Source organism: Drosophila willistoni, chromosome 3R, assembly GCF_018902025.1.
Source record: "Drosophila willistoni isolate 14030-0811.24 chromosome 3R, UCI_dwil_1.1, whole genome shotgun sequence".
Lineage (NCBI taxonomy): Eukaryota > Metazoa > Arthropoda > Insecta > Diptera > Drosophilidae > Drosophila > Drosophila willistoni.
In genome coordinates, this window is record NC_061086.1 from 5632210 (window position 1) to 5655667 (window position 23458).

A 23458-nucleotide genomic window follows, 5' to 3' on the forward strand; every position below is an offset into this window, starting at 1 on the left:
TAAACACAAACATCCGCTTAGGCGTACAGATTCGTGCAACACATTCATAGCTAGAGTATTTCTCTATAGGATCTATAGGATACAAATTATTTGGCATCAAAGTTATCGCATTTATTCAGTCCATATTTTCGCTGTCAATTTACACATTTTGCACATTTCATATGTTGGTTGTTTTTTTTTTATTGAGGATTTTTATTTAGTTTTCATTTTATTCGCTATCATAATTCCGCAATATGTTGCAGGGGTTAAGAGCTCGATAGAGGTGGTATACCATTGGACAATATTTCAGGTTTGGTAAATATTTAACAAAGGTATTTATATTTGTTTACTACGCCGCCTTGTATACACAAATGGACAACAAAATTTTGTGCTTTTTTTTTTTGGTTTTGGTTTATTTTACGAACATATTTACACGTTTCTTTTCTGGGGATGGGGCATTTGCGTCTCTCTGTCCCACTATGTATGGGTAGGTAGGTATCTCTCCCTCATTTTTATCTACCAGTGACATGCGAAAGCCCCTAAATGACATGCAACAAAGCCCTGGCCAACTACGTGTGACCCGTTGGCAAAAACTACCAGAAACAATGAACAATTTCATACAATCAGAGTTGTGGCACATGATCCAACAACATCACAGAGAGCCTAATTATGAACAAGCTGTGAAACCATATAACAAATACTAGCATATCCATAGATAAGTAAAGCTGTCAAGTAGTTAGATGGATTTACAATACAATTGAGGAAACTTTGCCAAAAACTGGCTTCTTCTATTTTTTCGCAAACAATAACTAAAATGTTTCTTTCCCTTGCAAAAAAAAAAAAAACAATGTTTATGCATTCCCAGCATTGTGAAACATAGATAGATAGATAGATAAATAGATGACCCCTTCGCTCTTATCTGAACTTACCTTCCACCAACTTGGGTGACGTCTTGGGGGCTTGTTCTTTTTCGCTTGGACCTGTAAGAAAAGAAAAGTAAACTTGATTAATAAGCAAATGTCTGGGCAATTTGATTTACTGGCTAACCCAGTTTTTGAAATTATATTTTACCGCAAGCTTCCGCCTACAAAATACGTGAGTAAAACGAACAAAATACGCACAAACCAGTTTAATGCACTTGACGCGACTCAAGTCAACTTGACTTGACTTGACTTCTCAAACTCGTCTCACACAACACAATAACTCATAGTAAATTGTAAAAAAAAACGTTGTTAAAATGATAATAAATGGAAACACAAAAAAGTTATTAACAAAATGTGCGGATAGTTAACATAGTGCATGTATTTAGGAAAATTAAAATCATGCCAAACTAATTAAGATATTTGTCAAGTATCTGAGTTATGGGTCAGTCAGTTGCAATGAGTGAGACAGAGAACCAACCAGAGGGTGAGTGTGCAGGCCAACAGACTGGGTCATTAGCCAGAGGCGTAGCTACGGGCTAATAACAAGCACAGCCATTTCAATGATTTAGTTGGAAAGGAATTAAATGAAACCTATGTAGTTAGAAATAAGTCATTTTGCTTACATAATTTAATCCTGTCGTCTTGATTAGAACTAATCCATACTTTGATTTCTAGAAGAAATTGAATTTTCCCCAGTTTTAAATTGTTGCCTACGTCCATGCTCACTTGATGATGTTAAGCGGCTTAGGTCGTTAATTGAATTAGTTTACAAGCATCGTCTATATAGTTTACATTTCTATATATATATATATGTATATGTGTGTGTGTTTGTATGGGTGTAAGCACCTCTGCGTTCTCTTTCTCCTTCTCCCAACATAGTCTTTCTCATTCTGGTTTACCCACTTATACAATTGCACTTGCACTTGATATACAATTAGATTCTTTGTTGCCTGCGGCTGGCCGCTTAAGCCAAACATTTTTTGCTCTTTATGCAGCTTTCTCATTTTACAAGCCACGCGGAATTGCCCCACCTCTTTTGAGTCGATCCCCAATGCCTCTTTCACATACCCCCTCTGTGCACTTAATACCCCTCCGCTGCACCAAATATCTCGTGCAATTCTTTTTAATGAACTTTTAATTGTTGGCATCTTGGTGAGATGCTGAGGCGTTGTTGCGGCTTATGCTGCTGATGCTTACATAATTGAACTCTGCTGGTGCGCTTAGTTAATTGTTTAATTAAGTCATTAAAATGCCATAAAAATAATTAGCAAAATGCCTAGTCTAACACTGTTGCCAGACTGTCTAGGGGAAGGGTTACCCACCGAGTTCAAGTGACTAAAATGACATACGACACTTGAACTTAATGAGCTCTCAACTAATGATCTTAAACAGAAATAGTTGTTGTATAATCTGAAACTGACAAAATAACATTCAAAAGCTATCACGCAATAGCATTTGGCTGAGAGGCAAGGAAAAAGAATTAAAATGTTAACGAACTTTGATTTTTAGGAAATAGAAAGCATTTTATACTTCAAACCAAAGAGATTAGCCTCTATGAATTGCAACCTAACCAAATTAAGACCATTAATATTTTTCATTTTGAAGAGTTTTGACTTGACAATTTATACAAATAGCTGAAATCAAAATTATTTCAATATTATTATCATTTGATTTACAAATATTCTGAAGGAATATTTAACCCATATTTATCATTCATCAATCGCGTGACTGTCAAAACTTTTTGACATACAATCGTAATAATGAAAAACTGTTGATGATGGAGAGTCAAAGCAACAACAATTAGATGGCCAACAAAATTGCCATCAATAATGACAGAGAGACATCAACAGAGGAGACAACGTCAACTTCGACGACTACGACAACAACAACAACAACAACAAGCAACAACAATTGCTACTGTCACCATGGCGATAAATGATAACAAAATCATTAATTAAAAAATCTGCAAGTGAATGGCAACAATAAAAGCAAAAAAAAAAAAAAACAATAAGGGAGCTTGGTATGCAAATTTAATTTTTATCTTCACTTTTTATTTTCACAATAGGTGAAAAGCCCTGAGCGTTTATTCTATTTTGAGTCGTTATTTTTATACCCTTGCCAAATGTCAACTAATCCAAAATAAATATTTGGCCAGTAAATTTAAAACAAGGGCACGAGTTCAAATTCATTCAGATGGAGGTACAACACTAAATAGAATATATGTTATTTATTCTTGACATTTAGACTGCAAATTAGTTAAAAGAATTTGCAATTATTTGGTGTTAAAAAGGTTTTAGTCATTCAATGTCAAAGTCACTTTATTTTTCAGTTTTGGAAATGTTAAACAGCTGTTATATTATACTACTGAAGTTGCTTGCTTGTCTTGCTGTTTCATTGTATAAAAACGATAAAAACAAATTGCGTTTTGGAAAGACCAAAGAAATGCAAAGTTCAAGACCTGCAGGCATTGTCTTTTGAAGGTCAGAGAGAAATCCCTGAAAATGGCTAAAAAGAATACAAGAAAATCGAATAAAAGTCAACTTGTGTTTCGTTATCTACATATATCGAAATACTAACAAAATTTATATTACCCTTTTTAGGTAGTATATACGCGTTACACAGAAAATTCAGCAAATAATATGGCTTTCTATTAATCAATAAATAAAATACTCAAAAAAAACATAGTAATTAATAGTAAATTATTAATGAGTGAAGCACTTGAAAGTTATGCTTCAATTACAATCAATATTAATTGTGTTTTTTTTTTTGTTTTTTGTTTTTGATATTGTGTGGGAACATTATATTTTTTCTTGGCTAGTATTGAACAAAAAAATATATTTTTCCATAATGCAACGCGTTATCTTTGTTTTCACTTTAATTAAATTTTAATAGCAACAAAGATTTATAACGTATACAACAGCAAAAGCCACAACAAAAACAATCCAAATCCGATTTAATTTGAGAAATTTAAAAGGTAGATGACACACATGTCAGTATCATAATTATAAGGCAAAAGTCTTTTTGAGAAAGCAAAAAACAAAAAAGAAGCGAAAAGTAAGATAAAGATACCAAAGAGTAACAGAGAAGGAAAAGGTTGACAAGGCCAAGAATGTGAAACTTTTACTTGCCATTTTAGCTGGTGTTTCTTTAGCATAAGTTTTTCATTGCAGAAAACGAATTTTAAAAGTTTTGAACAAAAAGTTGCATTCTGCATATGTATATGAATTAAAACGATCATTTCATGCCACTTTAATTTAATCGACCCACAAGAAAAACAGAAGATTTTAATCTTTAAGAGAATTATTTGTATATAAATTTTAAAAATCACAAAAATGACTCGATAAATATATTTTAAATAAGAATGATAAGAATCTGATATACTCATACAGATTTAGTTTCACACTTGATTACATTTTGACTTTAAGAACGGACAGAAATGTCAATAGAATTAAATATGTTTAAAATTTATTTAAATTATTTAAGTGCAATATGAAAATACAATTAAAAAAGTGTCAAAAATAAAGCTGGAGGTGCAATATTTTCATATATAAATTTTGTTCCACAAACGCAACAAAATTTCAATTTATATAAAATTTGCGTATACAGAATTTGTGCAATTTTAATTGTTTAGCCGAGTGGCGGAGAGGAATGTGAAATATATTGCTGAACAATATGATAGATAACTAAATAAAAACTAAAATAGAGTTCAACTTAATGAATGCAATCAAAATCAAATTAAACTTGCTTCGTTCGGATTCTGGCATTTTATTTCGTTAAATAAATATGCACGAAATTGTTGGCATTTCAAAAGGGCCACGGAAAATCCGCTTATAGACAAATTGTGATTGAATCAGCCAAAAAGGAGAAGCAGAAAATGTGCAAAGTATAAAAGGAATGACCCAAAAAAAAAAAAACAGAAAGGGGAAAGAGGGGAGAAGCAGACAAAACCCTTGAGGGCTCTGTTTGCATAAAAAGCAATGATATATATATATATATATATATATATATTTTGTATAGCTATATTGGAGACAAAATATATAGTACATATTGAAAAGTATTATATCTTTACTTTAAACATTTCTCTCTCTCTCTCTCTCTCCATTGGCAGCGCTCTTTAGCGCTTTATTGCATTGCGCAAAGCTTTCGCTTTGTGGCGCACTGTAATTGAACTTTCATTGAAACGCAAGTCATTAGAAAGCAAAAGCAGACAGAACCAAAAACAGAACCAACCATATAGAAATGACCCACAGTCATGGAGAAATTTGTATACCCTTTGTTTAAGTGAAATGTACTAGAGAACAATTGGTTTATCTAAAGATGATAAGAGAGAATTAAAATCTGATCAGGGGAAGCAATGACATCTAAGCTCTTAAGTTACTAATGAATTGTTTAACTCTCATTATTATCTTTTTGCAACAAAAGTGAGTTAAAACAAATTATATACCTCACATAATTGTGTGGCGATCCAAACAACTTCAATAATGGCTCTAGTTAAATGAAGATCATTCTTGTATATGCGTTACAAATCTCTCAATCAATTTCACTTGCTCCAGCTTTATAGAGTATAAATAGAACTAGTACAGAGACAAATACCAATACCAATACCAAGAACCAGGCTAACGTCAGTTTTCACGGCGATAAAGGAGGAACAAGAGAAAAGACCAACAACAACTAATTCAAGACAAAATGATTAGCTGCCTTCAATTATCCAACTATTGTTTTCTCTTTCTCTTTTCTACTTTTATTCACTTTCTCTTTCTCTCTCTCTTGCTGTTTCTCTGTCTCTATGAAAATTCAATGAAATTAAATTAAATGCAATTATTTTATCGGCACTTGGCCAACTAATTGGGTTAAGTGCGTTTTGTCTTTATCAGCCTTAGACTTACTCCATGGCCCATAGCGGATATCTGATAGCCTCTGAGTAATCAATCAAAAAAGACAACAAAATATTCTGTGCTAACATTGTTGATGAAATTTAATTAGCACAGCTATTCGAAAACAGAAAATTAAAAAGGCAAATAAAGAAACACAGCCACCAGACCGAGTACAATTTGTGTACACAGAAATTCAGATTCTAATTCTATTGATTGAGGAAGAGCATTTTTATTTTGCTCAGAGACAGCAAATAAAAATAGCTAATGCTTATGTGCGTAATAGATAATGAAATTTGTATAATGCATGAATCATTAGTTAAGAAAAGCCATTTTTTGTTTCTTCAGCTACCTTTAATAATTGATCGAAATAAATCAAAGAAATTTATTCTATCTGAAAAATATCATCAAAAGATTCATCCATATTAAGTTCGTTCTAAATATGGCACGGAAAACAAACTTAAAGACTAAATTTCATTTAGAATTGCTCCTTTAAGGTTTCAATTTCATTTTAGCAGACCAAACAAATAAATTTCTACATTCTCATAGATTCCAAAACAAAAACAAAAAAACACAAACGTCCGTGTCTCGTGCCAAAAATATGTATTTCCCATCTATTGCATTCTCTCACTATTTTTGCCTCTCATGGCGCAGTTGTCGCCAGGTAAGATATCTGCCCCAAAGGTCTCTAGAAAATAAAGGTGTGAAACGAAGCGACCACAACACAAACACACAAATGCCCGGCACACGCTGTGTATATTTAATGTAGCTTAACTTGAAACCCAAAAAAGAAAAAACAAAACAGAAATAAAGAAAAAAGCAAGAAGCAAATGCAAAGACAAAACAACCAAAGGTCAATATTGAAAATTGATAAACAGCGTAGCCAAAAAAAAAAAACCAAGCAGAAGCACCAACGAAATCTACCTAACCGAAACCTGAGCTATCAGCTCTTGGCTGTCCTTGCGCATCGTCAACTTCGTCGCGGTTTCATAATTAAAAGTAAACAGTGGAGCGTTTTCTTCTTGAAAATTCAATTTTCACTAAATTTTGTTTTCGTATCTAATTCGAAAATTCAGAAAAATTAAACAATTTTGAAGTTGATTATGTTTGCGACTTTTACATGCCCTGCAAAACACTTTTATTCTCTCTTGCGCCAGTTAATTGATAAGCTCAATTTTCCATAAAAGTTATAAAGTATTTAAAAGTTATTAAATTCAAAATTAATGGATCTTAAACTACAGAAGCATGCCAAATATTTAAACCAACTCTTCAGGAGCATTACAAATTCATTTCCCAACCTAGGCCCTAGGGTCACATAATTTATTGACTTAAATATACCCTTTCATCGCATGCGTAGAGGGTATAACAAATCAAATACAAATACATCAACATTAACTGGGTGGATGGCTGGGCAAATTGGGCCAAACAAAAATAGAGAGGCGTCTATTTCTGTAGACGCCCGCCAAAAACCAAAAAATAAAAACTATGTAGAAACCAAACAGAAACCAAAATACCTACACATAATATTAATGATGGGCGAGTCTTTTAAATTTAATTTGCAATCATCACAATGGGCAAGCCAAGGAGAATACCAAATTTTTAGAATCGACCATGCGATAATTGTATAGAGTGCGAACAAATTATCTTTTGTATACTTATTGACTCTATAATGTACAATGTTGTTTGTTTGCCTAAAATACATATATGTATGTATACCTAAGGTCAAATTTATTTGACATACAAATAGAGAATCGTTGAAAATACCAGTAGCTACCAGAATGATAGGGAAAGTCATGTGATCATTAAAAAAAGTTGCTGAAATTAGCTAAACGGATCTGAAGAGTACAAAGCAAATAGAATATGCTTCAAAATGGTTTAACAGATAAATACTTAAGTACTTCAGGTGAAGGTATAAATCTTCACTTATTGTAATCGACTTTACCTTGGCATCAGCTTAGATACTTTGCTGGCATTATTTAAAGAAACGAACTTTGATCTTTGGCAGGCAACTAAGTGGCTTAATATACTGTCTTAGTTTACTGTAGTTAGTTGTTTGCATTTGCTGCAGTTACAGAGAAATTTGATTCTGGCATTAGCCTAACTAAATTTAGGTAAGAATTAACCTTATATTTGGCTTTCTTTTAGATATAACTATTTACATTTTCATAGTTTCTTATTTGTGAAGAATGTGTTTGAATAATGGATTTAATCCTAATAAAAAGATAAATATATAATATATACTGTGATTGGGCAGTAATTGTAAATTAAAGCCAATCTTCTTACTAGCTATAGCTACTAGGCCTTAAGCTAAAATATATAATAGATAAATTATAATTGCTTAAGAAAATGTTGTTCATACACTAACTACTTTAATTTTTCACATTGTTATTTTAAATATGTTTGATAAATGAATTTAATTTAATATTCCCCTTTATTTTTGCAGCAATTATCGTTTTTGCTTATGAGTGCATTTCCAAATGAAAAATAAAAATGGCATAAACGGAAATCAAAATCAATTGCTTTAATTAAAATATAAAACAGAAAATAAACTGCAAACAATTTGTTGTTATTTTACAAATAAAAGGCACAAGAGTTTCTTATAACTTTTTTACTCTTTTGATTTTTTGTTTAATTTTTTGTGATTTTAGCTTGCTAGGCACATTTTGACTTCAAATGTTACGCTTGGCTAAATCTAAACAGAAATACCAATGTACAACAATATGTTTCTTACTTTTTTCCTTTTAAATTTATTTGTATCTATATTTATGCACAATATACATATGTGTATATGTATGTATGTGCATTGTATAACAATATCGAGGCCAGGGAAAAAATGTAAAAGACATTTTCTGTAGAGTTTCTCAATAAAATTTTATTGATCAAGCAGATTAAAATTTTAAAACTGAACTTTAATTAAACAAAAAAATCCAATCAAATTGGATTTTTCTAGTCGAAAAATGTCGATTGTGGAAAGGAAAATGATTGTAAATTTTAAGATTTGTGAACTAAAGTTTAAACTATTTTCAATTTTTTATTAAAGTCTTTATTATTAAGTATTTCAACTTCTTTTTCTGTGTAATATTTCAAAAACAATTGTAATTGGAACTATAATTTATTTAATAGAAATAAAAAATTACTGAGAATAATTACCAAATTAAACAAATAATTTTCATCTTAATTGCTTATGAGAATGTTAATTGATTTGCTATGAACAAAATAAAAAAAAAAGCATACATTAACAGGGAAAGATGAAAGAGTAGCCGTAATTCAAAAAGTTATGGACAAGAGTCTAAGGCATCTCCACTTTTTTCCCCTTTTATTAACTTAAAAGATTTATTTTTACTTCTGAATATAGAAATGCAAGCAATCAAATCGACAAAATTATCACAAGAAATCTTAAAAGTAATTTATTATTAGCAGCATTGTTACAAAATTATTATGAGCCTTCATAAGGATTCATTTAAATTAAAAAATATATCTATAATAACCTAAAAAGCATATACATATGTATATGCATGTGGGTGGGAGTGTTTGGATGGGAATGGGTGGGGCGTTGCGTTTGTATGTTGTTATACCCTTGCAGAGGGTATTTTTATTTTCATCAAGTATGAAATCAACCTAATCGATTGCAATCGTAAAACCGTTCCGTACAGTTAGACAGGAATATTTTTGTAAAAAATGGTTCTATAATCTATGTCTGTCCGTCCGTGGCTCTGTATGAATACAAACTAGTGTCAATGTACACAGGCAAATCATCAATATTAGAACTATGCGATAAATATTAAAGAGAGAAACAAAGAGGATAGACTGCAGGCAGGATTGCTAACTTGACTTCAGAGGCAGAAACGGTTGGAGAAAAATATTTTGGTGTTACAATCCGAAAATGTGTGATAAGCAAAGATAATCTATCTTTAGGTTTAAAAGATCGTGTCTGAAGAGAGTCCGACCCTTTTTGCATCCGTCGATGTGAGTAGCTGTTCCATTTTTCAATCCACACTAAGTATTACACGTAATTTTTGCTCACTTTTTATAAGTTTTTGGTTGAAAAGATGGCAATATTAAAAAGACAGAGAGTTTGAAGTTAATATTTAATATAACCTATTGATACGAACTCACAGATACCAAAAGAGAGTTTAGAGTAAAAAGTGCAAGGGTATATGAACTTTGACATAGTCAAAGTGAGCTCTTCTGCATTTATTTATAGTATCCAATCAAATGTGAAATGTTTCATCAATTTGGTCTCTCACAGCCACCGCCCACCCGGTTTCCCACACCCACATCTCTTGTCTATCTTAATTTAACAAAAGCCCGCAAAATGTTTAAAACCATTTGAGATTGAACAATATGCGACATCAATGAACAATTAAATTGAAACCTAAAAAAAAGTACAGACAAAAATAAAATAAATCAGCTAAAAACAGAACAGTAAATAAAGCAACAGCACGCGTTTGCAAAAACGATACAAATTTCGAGTTCATTTGAATTTGGGGATTGGGAACGAAGAGAACGACGATGAGAGGGGCAAGTGGTGGAGTCGAGAATGTTGTCGGGTTCACAAATGAAGTTTGCATCCACAGTGTTTTGATTTTTTGGCATAAAAATTCATTGGAAATAGTCTGAGGCCATTATAAACAAAGGGGGCAAAAAATGTTTACAATTAAATCAGTTTCTATGTTATCAATTTTGCTGAATACACTCTGAAAAAATGTGGTTAACCAATTTGACATAAAAGTAAGGTGGAGTAAAATTTATCAACTTTAAGTTTATTGTAGTTGGCTACGGCGTAAAGCATTCTCGAATGCCCACCATGCTAAATAGGGTAGAGTAGAATGGAAATCAATCAAGCCGAACAACCACATTGGCCCTTTGACTAACTGACCAAACCAAAAACATATACATATACTCGTCTACATTGGTTAAATGTAAGCCAACGTTAAAATTGAAATAAAATTGTTAGCCAGACAGAAGCATGGCCAGACGAGACCGAAATTCGAGGACTTTTAAGGTCATTATTGCCACATACTTGAGAGGGCCAAGTGGGGGGGTCAGACAGTGTCAGTGATGGAGTTGGTTGCTGTTGAAGAGAAGTTAACTTAAGGCACGCCCATCAGCTGGATGCTGCAGTTGGCAATTGTTTAAATTTTTTAAGGTTGGGCCAAAGTAGTGATGGCAGAAGCAACAGCAGTTAGTTGCGGTTCGTCTACTGCCAAAAAAACGAAACAAAAAAAAAGGTAAATGAAAAGAACCGTAAGAGCAACTCAGGCATGGCGAATGTTTTGCTTGTTGTTGCTCTTGCTGCTGTTGTTATTGTAACAACAATTCTCGTATGGGTCTAGGCATATTCTATAAGATTTAATTACAGTAACCAGTACCCATGGTCCCCTTTCACCTGTTTTTCTTTCCATCTTTTTTTTGGCCAAAATGAAACACACAACGAAAAAAGAGTAAAATACTTGCACAGTTACGCTTCTGCTTTTGCTTTTGCTTTGGTATATTCAACCTTCTGCCTTCTGCCTAAATGTTGGCCCGTTTCTTGGCCCCCATTTTCTTTTCTTTCCTTCTTTTTTTTGTATTTTTCTGTTGTTGCTGGTATTATTCTGTTTTTGCCATTCTGTTCATGAGCTTTGCACTTTTCTAAAAGGTTTGACACAGTTTTCTGACTTCTCGCTCTGCTCTTTAAATGGTATTTAAGTTGGCTTTATTCTTTTGCTACTGCTGCTGCTGCTGCCTCTTGTTCTTATGCCATTTAGATGTCTTTATTCAGCTAAGAAAGCTGGCGTGAAATTCTATGACCAAATGAAAGTCAGGCCAAAAAAAAAAAAAAAAATACCAAGTCATGTTCTGGAAAGCGTAACAAAAGCCACAAAGCACAAGGCATAAATGAAAATTGTATCTATATATATTTAACAGACACAACACACACACAAACGCATATAAGGCACATTTTAATAATGCGTATCGTTTACACTAAACAAAGTAAGTGGCATAAGTTTTATAACTCATTAACCTTTCAGAACAAACAAAAGGCAGCTGTGTTTGGTTTTTGTGTGTGTGTGAGAGTGTGTGTTTGCTTGTTGTTGGGTTCACTTCGGTTCTGTGTCACTGGCACAGCAAAAGAGAAGTCGAGAGTTTACTGGAAACGTATATAAAAGATACACACAAACAGACTTATATATACATATATATATCAAACACATTTGAGCTTCCTTTAATGCGCTTCATTAGCTTAAACATCACACAAACACACACACACACAATGTTACACTCATTGAACGACAGAGAACCAACCAATTTCATTACACACACACACACACACACACAAACACACATCAGATCACAATGATTTTCACTTTTTTTTTGCTTCATTTTCCATCAAGACGAGATGCTATTAAAATTATATTTCTGATTAATCATGCACTTTAATGATAGCAACAACAACAATAATAATGACAACAAAAGCTTTTAATTTTCTTAACCAGAAGAAGGAGAAAGGAACCTACATAAATAATATTTAGACTTTCATTCTTTTGGTCAAATGAACTTAACTTAACAGTTGTATGCAGTTAACACTTTTTCAGGGCAATGACCGATTCCAAAATAATGTTATTAATAACAATCACAATTATTTCTTATAATGCAAGTAATGGAAAGCTTTTGTAAGTCTCAGCTTATGTCAAAGCGAATTGTGGAAGAGATAGAGAGAGGGAGAGAAAGAGAGAGAGAGAGAGGAGAAAAGAAAACGTGCCCAAAAAACAGACACGAAAAGGTATATGGGTATGATATAAATTGATTGACCAAAACCCTACAAATTCATCACAAAACTAATAGGAAATCGACATTCAGAACCGCTGCTCTATTTTCCATCTTTCTGCTTGTAAGAAAGTTTGAAATAAATGTCTCAAAGGTAGACAAGAAAGTTAGTAAATAGTTCAGAAGATAGACGAATGCAAAGCGGGACTGAAATTATGAATGACGATTAGTCGTTCCTCGAATACTTCCAAATGTCAGCAAAGGAATCCCTCTATTAAAGTCTTAAACAAAACCTATATACATTGTATCTTTCTAACTGCTGCGTCTCTTAGAGAGTTTCCAATACCAAACTCTAATAAAATCGTCAATAGAATGTTTGGATCAAAATTCCAGCTTTGATTCTACATTTTTTGACAAAATGTTGACCCAAATGCTTGTCAACATGGTGGAGAGAAAACAATGATGTAAGCATAATAAAGTTTATACCGATTAAAATGCACATTTCCTGAGGAATTCGTAAGTTTTGTGATAATTTCAAATTATTTATTCTTTCTGTATGCACAACAAACATCAATCTATCCGCAGAGTGGAAGTACTTTTGCTATCTAGTTAGATATCTAGTGTGTGTATAGATACATACAGATGAGTACATATGTACATATGTATGTATATATGATACAATAAATGTAAACCAACTAACAACCGAGGCGGGCATACAAAATACTGCCATCTTGTGGTGTGGCATGTGCTGGGTGCTTCCTGCTTCGTATAGAAGGTACTATGCTGCTCTGCATACTAATGGATAGATAGATGAAATAACAACCAAAGACTTAAAAGTTATTTCAAATATTTAACACCGCTAGCCAAACAAGCGAACATGGCCCAAAAGAAAGAATGGGATGTAGTCAGTCTCAAGTCTCAGATTCAGTCACTAACTGCTCATTTCAGATTGTAGTGTGTGTGTATGCGCGTGTGTGTGAGACATAAGCCCAATCAACTTGGCCAAGACGATGATGACAACGATGACGACAAGAGCGACAAGTTTGACTTGTTTTTTTTCCCAAAAGACGATCGAATATCTCAGCATAATTTCGGCAGTCTTTAAAATTCCACAAACTTATTCTTGACAAGCAAACCAGAAGTAGAGATTAGTTAAACAAAAATAAATCAGAATGAATTATAGTGCAGTTAGTTCTTGTTCTCAGCCCTCGGCGCGCAAATCTGAATTGCAATTTCAAGCACCAATAAAATCATTGACACAGTTTTCTGAGGTTGTTAAAAACTTGTCCGGTTTGTCTTAAGATGGCATGCATTTCTTTGGCATATAAATGAAAACAAAACAAGAAACGTTTGCCAAAAACTGGTTAAGACAATTGTGGCGCGGGGAAGTCCTCTTCGAAAAATATTGATTGAGATCACGCAATGTTTTTAAGATAAATAAAAGTTATAATATGGGTTATAAGTTGAATTTTGGTTACGATTTACAATTTTTATATTAGCACCTCTCAGGGACGCTTTACATAACAAATTAAATAATTTCTGTGCATTTTCTAACACTTAGTTCAGTGATGGATGATCTGAAAGCTTTAGTTTTAACTTTAGCTTTAGCTTTTGCTCCTCTGTGGTTGGCATTAAAATTCAATGCAAATATCTGTTGGCACGTTTCAACGTGGTTTACATTTTATGTGCATTATTTGTTGTTATAGTTACTGTTTTTTCTTCCTCGCTTTTTGCTGATGTCATGCCATTCATTTTGTTTTGACTTTTTTGGTTTTATTTATTTAAGTATTTATATGTAGTTTTATAGAGCTGGGAATATTTAATTTCCTTTGCACAACAATTGGCAATTGTCATTAAAACTTTTTCATTGAATTTTTTTTCCAAACGTTTGTCTATCTGACGGATTTGTAGTTATTAATAAAAACTACAAGATGAATTCATTTTTGGGTTTGAATAAAAAACAACAAACAGCTTTATTACATAAAACGTGACATTTTGCGCAGTTTCCTATAACAATTTCTCTCACTCTCTTTTGGCCTGTTTCGCCTTGTTTCAGGCATTGTTAGTAGTAGGATTGGGACAGTCACGTTTTTCGCCCACGCGATACGTCAACTGATTTCACTTTTCCTGTCGCATATTGAATTAAAAAAAGAAAATAATTTTCGATTTCTGAACTAGTTGAACAAGAATTAATCTCCCTGCCGGAATTCCCAAAAATTGAAGCACTTGGGAGATTCCCTTTGTACTTGTATTGGGTTTTTTTCCGTTTCCAATGATAAGATAACGCAGATAATAAGTTGTTAATGTTATAATGGGGGAGAAACATTGCAGCAATGCAACAGGTTGTCAATGGGAGAAAAACGTACAAGCTTTTTGAAGGAGCTACCGGTCGATACAAAGTTCTAAGCCTGTCAAAGCTCTAATAAACTCACAGCGCCATCTAGATAAAATTCAAAGGAACTAAGAACTTTGATAATGGCTTTTAAGGTCCTTGCAGTAAGGGTATATGGCCTTTGAGAAAAATGTTGTAGCAGTTATAGTAAAGTTATAGATATCATAAATTATCTTTGCCTCTTAGAAGGAAAATATATGTTAAAAAAAAATATTGTGAGTACCATAATTTTGTTGCTTATAGATACATTATTCATAAATACCAAATTTAAATAATTCAAATTCTTGTTAACCATCTTAGTTTTATTTAGTTTTGTATGAAATACTTATACTTCCTTTCAAGCAAATTACTGTTTTATTTGTACTTTTATTTTAAAATCCAAAACCTTTTAAAAGTTACAAATTGCTTTGCACAAAAAAGCAAAATAGTGACAAATCGACAAAATCCAATTCCACATAAAAATTGTTGTTAAATGCAATCACAGCGGAATATCAAAAAAAAATAGCTAACAACAACACATAGCAACTATATATATATATTTTTATTTGATGTATGTTTTGCCGGCTCGAGGTCAAATTTTCTTTTGTGAATAAAACAAAATAATAATATTTTGTGTTGTTCTTTTCCGATATATTTCGACCACTCATCGGTGGTCGTCTTCAGGGCAACTATAAAAACATTTAATTGTGATTAACTTTAACATAACATAATATAACAACAAGAAACACCTACTTATTTTTACACGTCCGCACACTGTGACGTGGAGCTACACACTGACTTGTCCCTAATAAATGCCTGTATAAATGCGCGCAGTTGTCTGTATCTACCTTATAATTAAGTCTTATATTTGTCGGTGTATTTATTATGTGCAGCATCTCCAAAGTATAACGTTTGTTGTAATGTTGTTCTTGGTCTATTATGTTTACTTCGTCAAAATTTGGGGAATGTCCACTGGCAGCACAGTGGGCCATAAGTGCTGTTTTTTGTATATTGGAGTGTTGCCGAAGTTTATAGTCAGATCTATGTTGTGATAGTCTAGTTTTTAGCCTCGATTTGGTTGTCCCTATATACATTTTATCACAGCTTTCTTCGTTTGTCCCGTTGCACGGTATTTTATATACTACGTTACTCTTGTCCATTGTATCAATCTTGCTTTTTGTCCTGTTGAAAATACTCCGTAGCGTGTTGTTGGGTTTATGTGCTATCTGTATTTGTTCTTTGTCATAGCAATCCGAGTTTGCCAATCTTTCCGACAGTTGTGGAACATATGTGACAGACATAAAGCGTTTTGTCGAAACCTCTTTATTGGTTTTCTTATTGTTGGATTTTAGTAAAGTCCTTATGGTGTAGTTTGGAAAGTCATTAGCCTTTAAAATTCGTCGTATTTCTTTCTTCGTTTCTTCGTGAAAAATTGGGTCCGATATGTTGAGCATCCGTTGTATACAACCTCTTGCTGTATTCATTATCATCGACTTCGGATGTTTGGAGTTGAAGTTGATGATTCGTCATCACTATGTAAATACATAGTCAACATATTAAAAAATATAACAGCAGACTCAACATACAACGTAAAGAACGCCTCAGAATTTAAGACAAGGATCAATGACACATATATTTGCGATGATGAACGATTGATATCATTTGACGTAGTCTCCCTTTTTCCAAGTATTCCGATAGAATTGGCACTTGACAATATTAGGGAAAAGTGGATAAAAATAAAAGCGCACACTAACATTCCAAAATCAACATTCATGGAAATAGTACGTTTTTGTATACAAGAGAACAGATATTTTAAATACAAGGACAAGATATACACACAACTAAAAGGAATGCCTATGGGCTCACCAGCATCACCAATAATAGCCGATATAATTATGGAAGAACTCTTGGACAAAATGATGAGAACACTACAACGACCACCTAGAGTTATGACGAAATATGTAGATGACCTTTTTGCCATAATTAAAGAAGACGAGATCCAAAACACACTTGACAACCTAAATTCATTTGACAGAAACATAAAGTTTACAATAGAGTTAGAAAATGACAACAAATTGACATATCTAGACGCATCAATACACAGACGAGGAAACGAGCTAAAATTAAAATGGTACAAAAAGCCAACATCATCAGGACGAATCATCAACTTCAACTCCAAACATCCGAAGTCGATGATAATGAATACAGCAAGAGGTTGTATACAACGGATGCTCAACATATCGGACCCAATTTTTCACGAAGAAACGAAGAAAGAAATACGACGAATTTTAAAGGCTAATGACTTTCCAAACTACACCATAAGGACTTTACTAAAATCCAACAATAAGAAAACCAATAAAGAGGTTTCGACAAAACGCTTTATGTCTGTCACATATGTTCCACAACTGTCGGAAAGATTGGCAAACTCGGATTGCTATGACAAAGAACAAATACAGATAGCACATAAACCCAACAACACGCTACGGAGTATTTTCAACAGGACAAAAAGCAAGATTGATACAATGGACAAGAGTAACGTAGTATATAAAATACCGTGCAACGGGACAAACGAAGAAAGCTGTGATAAAATGTATATAGGGACAACCAAATCGAGGCTAAAAACTAGACTATCACAACATAGATCTGACTATAAACTTCGGCAACACTCCAATATACAAAAAACAGCACTTATGGCCCACTGTGCTGCCAGTGGACATTCCCCAAATTTTGACGAAGTAAACATAATAGACCAAGAACAACATTACAACAAACGTTATACTTTGGAGATGCTGCACATAATAAATACACCGACAAATATAAGACTTAATTATAAGGTAGATACAGACAACTGCGCGCATTTATACAGGCATTTATTAGGGACAAGTCAGTGTGTAGCTCCACGTCACAGTGTGCGGACGTGTAAAAATAAGTAGGTGTTTCTTGTTGTTATATTATGTTATGTTAAAGTTAATCACAATTAAATGTTTTTATAGTTGCCCTGAAGACGACCACCGATGAGTGGTCGAAATATATCGGAAAAGAACAACACAAAATATTATTATTTTGTTTTATTCACAAAAGAAAATTTGACCTCGAGCCGGCAAAACATACATTTAACAATAAAAGGTCGCAAAAAATCAACAATTATTTTTATTTGTATAATGTACATTAAGCATTTTTTTATATTCTTATTTTATAAATATTTTACAATATAATTCTTTTGCTTGTCATGTACTACTAACTATGCATGTAGTTTGGTTACTTCCATTTAAATTATGAAACTACCGTTAAAACTGCCGCATTTAGTTAAAAGAGAACCGAACAACCAAAAAAAAAAAAACAAAAAGCCATTATGAAATATGGTAATAAACCTGCTTTTTATGGGCATGGTCAGGTTAACGGTTAAATGGCTATCGTGCAACCAATGTCAAAGTCTTTAATAAAAATACAAAATATGAATATATACGTATGTATATTAATAATTTGCATGATGCATGGAGTCAGGACTCCCGTTTGGCGGCATTTAATAAATTGAATGACATGCCGTTAACTTTGCACACTTTTCAGTTAAATTTCGCGTTTTTCTTCTTTTTTTGTATACATATTTCCAAGCAATATATCAAATATAAATAGCAAAAAAATATAAAAATAAAACGCTCAAGCTCGTCACTTGTATGTATAAAGCAATAAAATGTGATGGCAAATAACATTAACTGTGATTGATCAAATAAAAACATCGACATCAATTATGAAAGATATATAAAAAACATGCATCATTATATATGAGTATTTTGCGTGACTTTAAATGTTGATATACAAGAGGATGGAAAATGAAATTACAATATTACAATAAAGAGAAACCACTAAACATACATGGTAAAAAAATAAATTAATGTTGGTTATAAAAAAGTTTAACTAGGCTTAGGATGGGTTAGGGTAATCCTAAAATTTAATTCACCATGTAATACAACAGTTCCAGAAAAAGAATAGCAAAGCGCATAAAAACAAAGTTTAAGTAACATTTCTTTTACAAAAATTTGTATTAAGGGGAAGTTATTCGAGCTAAAACTAATATTAACCGCAACAAAGTTGCTGAAAATAGAGAAATTAAAATCTTTGCATATGTATGTAAAACCTTCTTCAAAGCAATTTTTTCTGTATTATGCAGTGAACCATTTATTTCCACTAGACAAATCAAAAGGCGTGGCAAAACTCAAGTTTCTGGCACAATAAACACTATAAAAACGGGAAGGCCTCAGCGTCGTTTGTTGGCTCTTGAGGGAAACGTATTAAAAAACCATTAAGCAAGAAAGTAACTCACAAAGATCACAAAAATTGAAAGCGAAAATTGGCTGAAAGGGAAACAATGCGGTAGTTTCAATTTTTTTTTTTGTCAATGTAGAAGGCAACATACGAGAGCAATAAAAATCATTAGACGTTGAAGTTGTGCATGAATTTCCGAGTGTTTGACCAATATAAACAAAAGCCAATCCAAATCGAATTGAAAAACAAAAAAAATACCCACACAAGCCGAGCCGAAAACGTGCTGATTAATGTTCAACATTCATACAAATGGCAGAAATGGAGAGAAAAAAAAACTATCAAATGGCATAGGTCAGTTACACTAATTAAAATAGAATGTTGTTGCTGTTCCAAAGTTTGTGCGGTTTTTGTTGTTCTTTTTTTGTCTATTATTTTTGGTTTTGCTTTTATCATCAACTTTTTTGTATATATGTTTGTGGGTGGCTGATCTGATATAAGTATTTTTGAGTCAGAGTGACTCCGAAGTGGCCTCAGTTCGGAGTAATGGTCTTGTGAATGGAGCTCTTGATGTAAAGTTGATATGTGAGTTTAGAAAGCAGCCAAAATATCAGAAGCCGCACCATCTTCATGTCTACCTTTCACTTTAGAATGCCCAAAAAAACAAAAAAAAAAAAAGAAATGTTCAAGTTGGGGCTGCTTGCTTTTACTATACTCTGGAATACCAGAGCGAACCAGGTTTAATTGCAATTATTCTGCTTAAATTTTAAAGTGTTGCAGTCAATTTCACATATGTCTTGTATATTCTGATAGTCTAGTTCTTTGTTTCGTTGATTATCAAGTATGTATAAACAATTGAAGTGAAATTGCAGACATCGCACAGAAAAAATATTAACTGCGCAGGAAACAAAATAATTGATATTCATTTTATCAATGGGCAATACCCAGAAATGGGAAAAATTCCAAGTTTGATTTTTGTGTTGATAAGCTTTGATTTTAATTGAGAATACAAAAGTAAATAAATCAACAAGTGGTTGACCAGCTTTAGGATAACGCAAAGCTACTGCAAAGCTTTCAATATTTAAAGCCTGCAGGCAAATATTGAAAGTCAAAATTCCAGCTGATGGTATATATCACGTGGTTGAAGCTTTCAGGAGAATCCTGAGAACGGCTGCACGAGACAGAGAGAGAGAGAGAGAGAGCAAGCGAGGAGCAAGGATACGCATGTCCCACAAATGTCAAAATAATACAAAAAAAAAAAGAGACAACAAACATACAAATAAATCCTGCAACAATCTTGTTTGGAGATTATGGATCTGGCCTGATTACAGATGACGGCGACGCCTTTAAAGTTAAAGACTCCAACCTTCGACTATGGCTTTATGTAGAGATACATAAGTGTCATTATGCACTTTACGATAGCTCCCGTGGAAAGTGGGTGCGGTGGTCGACACCAACGGACAATTGTGACGTTCTCTTAAATGGTAAACAACACTCAGACAGGGAACAAACTAATGAGGCGCCAGGAAGCCAAGCCAAAGCAACGACAACAATTACAACAACAGCAATAAACGACTCCCCAACATGCAACAGAGCGGAGAGAAAATGCTACTTCTCCATCCACATGATGAATGATTCTAGTGCTAGTATCCTACAGTGAAAACTAGCTGAGAGGAATACTAATAAAAATATTCTGAGAATTTCGAGAATTAGAGCGGAAAGTCGTTTCGATTTATAGAAACTGTTGATAATAAAAATATATTCGATGAACTTTGAAATTGTAGAAATGTGCTTTTTCGGTTTATCTACTTGTAATTGTCAACTGGTTATAGAAGTCCTAAATTGGTTAGCAAAGTCTTCTAACTTATATAATTTTAACGACCTTAAAATTTAATTTATGTGACTAATTTTAATACTCTTTACAAGCTTTTCGTTTCAAATTCATTTAAAAATCATCGAAATTATAGACTACTTTTTTTCAAGTAATTTGTTTTTAACAATCGAAATTATTGTAATTTGAGAATTTGATGACCTTTTAATGAATATTTTGCGTCGAACTAATCAACGTGTGCGAATGTTCACTGTAAATGAAGGCGTGCCAAGGTTAAGCGTTTTGGTGAATGAAGCCAACACATAGGGGTGTGGAGGGGTGAAGTGGTTGAGACCGCGAGGTGTGTTAGACCAAAGGCCACTGGACATTTCAAAGCAGAAGACAAGGGGCAGGAGATGTGTATCGGTTGATGGCGACTTGTGCAATCAGCTGTTGCTAATGAAAAGCAAGAGTCAAATTCTTATTGATTTTCTAGCGGGGATAATACAAGCCCCTTTTCAGAGCGGTTTTTTGTTCTTGGTTTTGTTCTAGGAACTAGCAAGACAAACAGAGATAATGGAATCCGATAATCACTTAATTAACTAATTAGGACACACAACTTACCCTCTTCCAAAATGGTTAAAAACGATGTACTATATCAATGATAGTAAGTAGTAGTAATGGGTACTTTTATTTTTTTGTTGTAATTGTTTAATTATATGCTTTTTTTTACGCGGTTTAATTTGGTTTTCTCCTTTAATAATTGTATTGGCAACAATCTTGATTTTTCTATTTTATTTTTTATTTTTGTTTAGTTGTTGTTTTTGTGGTTGCTGTTGTTGCAAGTATTTCCGCTTTAAATTAAATGCAATTATAAATATATATGTATATATATATATATGTATATATATATATATATACATATATATATGTATGAATATTTATATATATGTATGTTGAGGAGAGATTATGGCAATTATTGATGCACTCGCGTTTTATTAACTACGCCGTTTTGCATTTTTCCTTTTAATTATGCATATTTTGTATTTTTTTTACGATAAAGTCATTCACAAGGCAATTTTCCCAACATACAATAAAACAAGTCGCCATGAGGAAAATAGCGTTTTGTTATATATATTTTTATTATTATTCATGTACATGTACATATGTATGTGTGTTATTATAGGCGCAGCTTGAAATTCAAGGCTAGACAGACAAACAAAATAATTTGGATGATTTCTAAGGTCGCCGGTAGGAGGCACAAAACTAAAACTGCGACTGATAATACTGTGCAAAAAAACGACACATTTTAAAATGCTTGTCAGGGTCTTTAGCCAGAAAAGAGAGAATAGGAGATGGACAGGAGAGGATGGTGGAGAACTGTGAGAGAATTTGTGAGAAAGAGAGTGGTGATTAAATGATAGACCTTTGGTATTAGGTGGAATTAGCTTATCAGTCCTTATCAGTGCTATAATGACTGCCGTACTGGCTGCTAATTGAAACAAACTGAGGTCGATTGAAATACATTTACAATAGTATAATGCGTCTACATTAAGATACCCTATAAAAAACACATAAGAAATCGCTGGACCATGTACTAAGGCCAATAATCCTTTAAAATCCTGACACTCTTAGGCACATGTGAAATTTATTAATTAAGTTGTTAAATCTATAAATCTCACGTATTTTTAACATTTGGGAGATTAGTTTTTGTGAAGAATATCTCTATGTTACCAAAATAGTTGAATTATGATAATAGGTCTAGACTAGGGATATTAACACTAGGGAGATCTAAAATAGGGAAAATGTTCCCATTCATTGTTCCTTTTTGATTGTTTTTAAGCACTCTTATATTAAAGGTAGCGATTATATATCTGAACATAGACTAACCATGTAGGGATATACATATAATTTTATTATACAATTTTTTTTTATAAAAATGTTCAGATTTTAAGAGAATAAAAAACTTCCTGGTGTTTGGTTCCTGGATATCCTTTTACCCTGAGCCTTTTTACTACATTTTCCAATTTGCTTGATGAATGACAAGCAATTTGTGAATAATGTCTTCATATAAAGTTTTATACGACAATCTATTTAGTAGTTCGAATGAGGAGGGGTTTTAATGATGGGAACTTCATATTTCCGAATATAAAGCTATACTAGGCAATATTCTCAAATTTCTACAAATTATTAGACTTTCCTACGATGAGACGACTTTGCCAACTTTGGCGGATTAATGGGTATAAAAAACATACAAATTGAACAACGCTGCAGTTTTTCTATATCTCTTTAGATACATTAGTATGTCTATCTAACTAGCGTGTACCTACTATGTGCTTATGTATGATTGTAGCAACAGCTTGTTTAACACCCAAAATGTATCTTTGTATCTTTTTGAGTTTGACGCTCTGTAGAACAACAAAAATGATGATAAGCGGCAAAAAAAAAAGAGGCAGGTGGGTGGGCAGAAAGGCAGGGAGAGACGTTAAGGTGT

General features: G+C 32.9%; 1 long non-coding RNA gene across 1 annotated transcript in view; it reads right to left on the reverse strand.

Annotated features, from left to right (window-relative positions):
* Positions 1-21798, reverse strand: part of LOC26529249 — a 41368-nt gene extending 19570 nt beyond the window's left edge. The window contains exons 1-2 of the long non-coding RNA XR_001450498.2: positions 21589-21798; positions 909-959 (exon numbers count right to left, since the gene is read on the reverse strand). This is a non-coding gene — a long non-coding RNA (uncharacterized LOC26529249). The remainder of the gene's footprint in view (positions 1-908; positions 960-21588) is intronic.
* Positions 21799-23458: the final 1660 nt, after the last annotated feature.